Consider the following 7,092-nt stretch of genomic DNA (forward strand, 5'->3'; position numbering starts at 1 on the left):
GGCTGGATCTGGGTACATATTTCTGGGAGTAGATGGCTGTTGGCAGGGGGAGAGCCTCCCTATTAATCTGGGTTGTTTTCCTATACTCTGGGTTCGACCTGCGATGGTGGAGGGCCTCTGAGTGAAGCTCCGGAGATCTGCTCCTAGCTGTAACCTGAGTCGGAAGCAGGAAGGGCTCATTTCTTGATCCTCTGGGCTTACCCAGCCCTTCACTGTCCAGAGAGTAACTTCAGGGTGCTGAGGGCCCAGAGTGGGCCTGACAAGTGCCTGACACTCGGCCTGGTGCCTGCTTCCTGCCCTTTCTCTTACTGACTGGGAAACTCTAGACCCTGTCACGAAGGATATTGCTGGGCTTTACCTTCAGATATTAATAAATTAAAAAATGCCATTTTGGCATTTGTTGCCCCCCTGCTTCCTAGGTTTCTCTTTATCTGAATGAGTGAATGAAAGTGGCTCAAGGGCAGCTGCTAGCGTCTAATAGTGGGTACTCCCCTCCTGGAAAGTGTGCCTGGGACATTTGCCAGTCTGAGACCAGGTGCGGCAAGGTCAGAGGAGCTGAGGGCGGATGGTGGCCCCCAGCCTCCAGCTCAGTGCTGCCCTGGTGCCCTGTGTGTGTGACACCCACCCCCAGGCCCGCGTGCGCCAGCATCTGCCCACAGTGGCCACCCCCAGCTGCGTGCCAGCCTGCTGAAGGGCGGGCAGAGTTCCTGCTGCAGCGCTGTGCTATTTTCAGAAGCTGCCAGATTTCATTTGGCAGCAAGAATGTTGGGGAGTGGAGGGGGCGGGACGCTGGGAGACTGTCTTTTGACTACTCCGGCAACGGCGCACCCTCAGCCGCAGGAACCCTTGCGGGCAGCCTTGAGGGGGCCTTGACAGTGGCATATTCTTTCAGCTCCAATCTCCACACCTCCTAGTTTTTCAAGAGCTCATCTGGCACCCGCAATGCTGCCTCCTCCAGGTGGGGGGGAAGGTGTGAGATTCTGGGAGGCAGCAGCAGGCAAGTGCTGAGCTGTGTGCTGCTTCCCAGCTTGGGACCTTGGACCAGCCTCCAGGCTTTCCCAGCTTGGTTTTCTAACTATGCTGTGGGGAATGACAGTGCCCACCCTGTGAAACCACCCTGGGGATCCAGGCTGTTATGTGAGTCCTTGGTTGGTGCAGGATTCAAGCCCAGCACCCATTTGCCACTCCAGAATCCTTAATCCTTAGTGAAGAAGTTGCTCAAAGGAAAAGTCATTTAGCCCCAAATGCTGTTCTGGAACTTTCCCACCCCACAAAACTAAGCCTTTTCTACCCATAGGGTGACATTCTCCACACCAGTATCATATGGGCTTCTGGGACCTTGGTTTTAGCCCTGGGCCTCCTGAAGGGACCCCTGGGCTCCACAAATGACTCCTGGGACCTTAAGAGCCTGTGGTTTAGACTGACCCTTGTGCTGTACTCAGACTGGCAGAGATTCTTCCTGGGGGTAGACAGATTCCTTCATAGGACTTCTGTGCAGCCTCCAGGCCTGAGACCAGTGCTAGGAAGACAGCAGTGCAAGCTGTGGACAAGGATTTCACCTCAGGGAATTTACACTCAAGAGGACGAAACTTCACACAAGTCCCTGTTCACTCTCAGACCTTGATGTGGCCTATGAAGGAATGATGTTGGCTTGAGGAATTATGGTGCAGTTTAGGCCAAAGAAAATTGCCCAATTCCAGGGCCTGGGAAGGGTGCCTGATGCTTATAGGCTTGGAAGCAGAACTGTAGGGATCAAAGCTTTTAGGAAATTTGTGTAACCCTAAATTCTTTCTGTTAGGGGCTGTACTTGATCTGCCTTCATGGCCTCCTCCACATGCAAGACCATAACTACAGTAATACTTAGCAGGGGTACTTGCTGGGGTGTCTCAGGTGCATGTCAGTCCCAGGAAAGAATTTCTACTTGCTGTATTTGGCACATTGCTATTTCAGGGGTGGTGAGTTCCTTTTTCTGTGACTCTCTCTCTCTCTCTCTCTCTCTCTCTCTCTCTCTCTTCTCTGTATCTATCTCAGTCTCAGTCTCTGTCTGTCTGTCTCTCTCTGTGTATGTGTGTGTGTGTAGAAAGTTACTGCTCAGTATTCAGTAGAGGAGAGATAGACGGGCTGACTCCCAATCTCCCACGTTGGCTTGACCCCTTCCAAGAACCCATGAGTGCTCGGCCCAGTGACAACCGAACCATGTGTCTGGCCTCTCATATCTGGCTTCATGGAGCTCTCTAAAGCCAGAACTGGGAGGAGTCTGGCCAACTCACATTCTTTGGGTCTCAGTTTGACTGTGCAATGGGAGCAAGCATCTGGTAATTCACTGGTGTCAGTGAGCTAAGAAATCAAGTGGCCATACGTTCACAGCAGCATTTTCAGTTACAGGCATGGGTATATGGAGCTTCCTTGGGAGCTTTGATGGGAACTAAAATTCCTTCAGAGATATACAAACAAATGCACATGTGTAAGTCACATGTATGGTGTGTTAGTGCCTGTGCAGATGTGTATGTGAAGCGTTTATTCCTAGTGATGCACCCCTGACCCAGTCAACAGCAGAGTTCTCTGTCTTGCAAACCTGGTGCTGGCAGGCTTCCAGTGGCCTGGCTCATTGCTATTCCACACCAGCCCCTCTCCGCCCTCGATTCCGCCCCTCCACTGCAGCATCAGAATTGAGCCTCAGAATGCAGCCTGCTGCAACCTCTGCAGGGGTCTCCGAGCTCCCCCGTCTGCTTAAGTGCTCTCTGACAGGCGTGGGCAGGAGACATAGACCCTGGCTGACTCTCTTCCCAATTTGACTGCTTTGGGTTGAGCCTGGTATTTCCAGTGGGTTTTTATAGCTGCCCCTACACTCAGATTCTACCCTTTGTCTGATGGGGCAGTCAGCAAGTTCAGTGCTTGGAATCTAGGCCAGCAGGCAGGAAAGGGTCTGGGAAACCCTCCTCCTACCCTGTATGTAGTGAGTTTATTTCATTTAGAGATGGGAGAGCTGTACTTTAGTTTACATGAGGACTTGGGGAAGGCTATTCCACTTTTTGAGGTTTCCTTTAATAAAGTGAGACACTGATTAAGCAGGGCCAGATCTGCTGGCACTCTTGGTAGGCAAGCTACCAGTAGTTGATTCACTGTGAGCATGCTCTACAGTTCCAAGCAGATGATGCATTTTGCTGGACCTCAGTTTTCTTATCTCTTAAATGGGCTATGCGTCACAAAATGGAGCTGGGTAGAGAAGGAAGAAAGGCTGTTATTCTCTTAAGTCTTGGCTATCAATGCAGCTTAAGTGTCTGCTGGGACTTGGTCAATTCTGCCAGCTTTGTCTCCCCTGACCAAGAAGAGGCAGCTGGTGAGTCAAGAAAACCACCTTCCTGGCTTTCAGACCAGCTCAGGGCAGGTTAATTGGGGTGTGGGGCCACCTGCTGGTCAGTGGGGTGAGCACTCGCTACCTACTGTGTGCCTGAGCAGGGGGTGGGGGAACCAACGTGCTGTGCTGCTCAGTAATGCGGGAGGTCACAGTAAAATCAATAGCTGCTGCTTCCTGAGTGCCTGCTGTGGGCTTTTATGGTTCTGGCACTTTGCTGGATCAACTCATTTAGTCTTCATATGGCCTTCACGTAGCTGGAGACACAGTGCACAATTCTGAGCTACCTTCTCTCCCGAGGGCTGAAGGAAGAAGGCTGCGCTTGGCTGGGGAAAATCACAGAAAGCTTCCTGCAGGTGACAGCATGAATTTGAAGGGCAAGTCGCATTGAATAGACAGAGATTTGGGGAAAGGACATTCCTGCTGGCAGGTACAGAGTGAAACAAGACACAGAGGAAGAGAAGAAATGGCCCTTGTGAAGCAGGGACAACAGGTTGGTCTAAAAGATGGGGAGAGGCGCCTGGTAAGGAGGTGTCAGATTGCCTTGTCCCTTCCTCTGCAGTAAGTCAGGGTGGGGTGCCCATGACAGCCCCTCTCATCATGCCTAAGGGCAGTCTTCTGTATGGTAGATGCAGTCCCCTGTGCCCATGAAGATCACTCACTCTATTGGAGATAATAACAGGTTTATGGTTCAGCTTTTCAAACAATCTGACTGCCTTGTACTTGTTGCTTTGGCCTTTATTTTCAGGTGGCCTGAGTTGGAGATCAGGGCCTGAATTGGATATCAATTTTTTTCTCATCTGAAAATAAATTTGTTAGGAAATATCACATTATTTATTGTCAGATAAGTAATGAAAGCACAAGATTGATACTTTAAATCAGATAAGCTGTACTTTCCCCCTTAATTATACCTACATAAGCACTTCAGTATTCTTATTCCTGTGACTTAGATCTTATTGGGCCCCTCTAAGAAAACTTTCGATATGAAATCAGTTTTCAGTAACAAACAAGTTATTATTTTATCTGCGCCTTACTTAGGATGCGTCCTACTTAGTTCCATTCCAGTTGTCTCTGGAAATCTCCAAGGGGTAATTCACAAGTCATTGTATTTTAGTAAGATCAACACACTATTCTCTACCACTTTGACCTCTTTTATCTATACCTTCTGTCTTTGGAATCATTGAATATGTCCATACTCCTGCCATTACATACTATTTTATTTCAAAAATGGTAATATATAGGCACTATTTCCTCATACTCTCAGTGTCTTTGACTCCTATAGTGTCAGAGTCCAACTCAAGGGCCAGATATTTTAGCACTGGACTCTCCAGGCCCCTAGGACGTGGTTGTAGAATCTTAGAACACCCCAATTCTACTTCCAACAGAGTTATTTTATCTATCTCCTGATTTTTAATTTGAACAAGAGTTTAAGCACTTTCAAAAGTTTGCAGATCACTTCACCAGACAAATCCTGTTGGTAAGCACTGGAAAACCAAGGCTCAGAATGTAGTATAGCTTGGGGTTGAAGATTACATGTAGGTAGGGTATTGCATGCAGCTGACCTAGGTTTGATCCCCAGCACCCTGTATGGTCCCCCAAGTTCTACCAGGAGTGGTCTCTGAGCACAGAGCCAGGAGTAAGCCCTGAGCACCACTGAGCACTGAGTGTGTCACCCCCGCCCCACCCCACCCCATCCCCCCAAAAAAGAATGGCTACATGGTTTGCCAAAGTCCATGACAGGGCTTTGTCATAGTGAAATGGCTTCAAGACTATTCTTTTTCCACTGACTCTGCCCTGAGAACAGGGCAGAGAGCAGCTCCTTCACTGTCTGCGGTGGGGAGGTAGTGTCTCACTTCCAGATGATGGGACCGAGATTCATGGGTCATGTCTCCCTTGTTGAGATGCTGGGGCTAAGAGCTCACTAAAGAAAGGTCAAATGAGTGCTTGGTTCTGAGGCTGGCCTCCCTTGGAGGGCATGTTTGAGCACTACCTAGTGTGAACTTGGGTTAGTTTGTATATGATCTTATTTATATTTCTGTGCTTTCAACAGATTTCATAGGCAAGGGTTATTCCCATATTGCAGATGAGGTCACTGAGGTTTGGATGATACCAGAATATCAATTGCTTGCATGTAGTATTCATGCAGGCAGCTGTAAGTGTTCAGCTGCCTGCATGTAGTACAGAGCTAGGCAAGGGTCTGAACCTGGAATATGTGGACCTATAATTTCCACCCCAATAGGAAGTTTTCTCTGCCCAAAGTGTACTAAACCTTTCTGACCCCTTGGCTGCGCTAGCATGGCCAAGGTGTCACAAATATATCCCCAGGTTTTCTATGCCTCTGGTTTCCAGAGAAAGGGCTCTTTGGGTGATCTTCCAACCCTCTGCGAGGGAGTGCCAGATACCTCTAAGAATAGTTCAAGGACAGAGCATTTTCCTGTAGATGAGTTTGGAACCTATTCATAGACTGGCATCTCCCCCCACCGTACCCCAGACTATGAGACCATGAAAGGTGAGGCACTGCACCCCACAGAGCTCTCAGCATGCTGTGGGTTCTGAAAATGTCACCTCCTTCAAGAGACAGGGAAAGGACTGTTTGCATGGAAGTATTGAGTTACAGGCTGAGTGCTTCCAGAAACAAGGCTATCTTTTGGAGGAAAGCTGCAGTCAGAGAGCTGGTTTGATTTAGCTCATCACCTCCTCACGTGGTCACTCTTCTCTCTGGCACCTGCCAAGCAGGGCCTCATGGGCAGTGCAATGGAGCAGGCAAAGACTGTTAGAGGATACAGGTAAGACAGAGGAGGATCTGGTCAACAACAGTAAGACAGATTTAGGAAACCCCTCCTCAAAGGGGGCCACAACCGGCAACGCTCAGGGATAACCCCTAGCTCTGTGTTCAGGGATTACTCCTGGCAGTGCTCAGGGAACCATATGGCATGCTGGGAATTGAACCTGTGTACATGGAAAATGCCCTACCCATTCTACTATCTTTCTGGTTCTAGAGACGGTTTTTTTTAACATATTGTTGTTGGTAATAAGTTGGACCCATTAAACTGGATGTAAAACTTGAGCTGTTAACATCAGCACAGTCAGTGAGCAAGTCTGTTTCCACACTGAGAACAGACAGGAAGTCATAACTCACCTCTGAAGGAAGATACTAGAGAGATAGGCCCAAGGAATTTGATTCTTCTTAGCTCCTAACTGGGGTTCAGTCTGACTGGAGTTATGTGAATGTTTCAGCAGGAGAGCCTGAAATGGGAGTAGTGCAAAGATTCTTAGCAACTGTCACACATGTTAATCTCAGCTGAAAGGAGTCAGAGTCTGCTCACATCAGCCCAGGAGTCAATGTAAGGCCTGGTGCCAGGGTTGGGAGTACTGCAATAGATGATGACAGGACCCTAAATGTTCTTCCTGGAACAGGCATCCTTCATGCCTGGTCTTCAGGTTTTCTTCCTTCAGTTTTGGGCGGAAATGAGGTTGGTTTCTTTAGAGATGTAACTCTGTGAAGCAAGCATTGCAGACCTGAAGCTGGGAGGGTTGCCCAGAGGCAAGGTTGCAGTGGGTAGGAGGAAGCTGAGGGAAGGAGCAGGCAGCTAGGCTCTGCTCTCTGGGAATAAGGTGGTCAAAGGTCACCTGACTCATCCAAGGTCATATAGAATGTTAGTAGCTGGAGAGTGAACAAAAGAAGGATCCCTGGAGGTGGTCCTAAATTTGGAGTGCCAAGGCACCCATTAAAAAAA

The sequence above is a fragment of the Sorex fumeus genome, unplaced genomic scaffold, assembly GCF_029834395.1.
Source record: "Sorex fumeus unplaced genomic scaffold, SorFum_2.1 ptg000072l, whole genome shotgun sequence".
Classification (NCBI taxonomy): Eukaryota; Metazoa; Chordata; class Mammalia; order Eulipotyphla; family Soricidae; genus Sorex; species Sorex fumeus.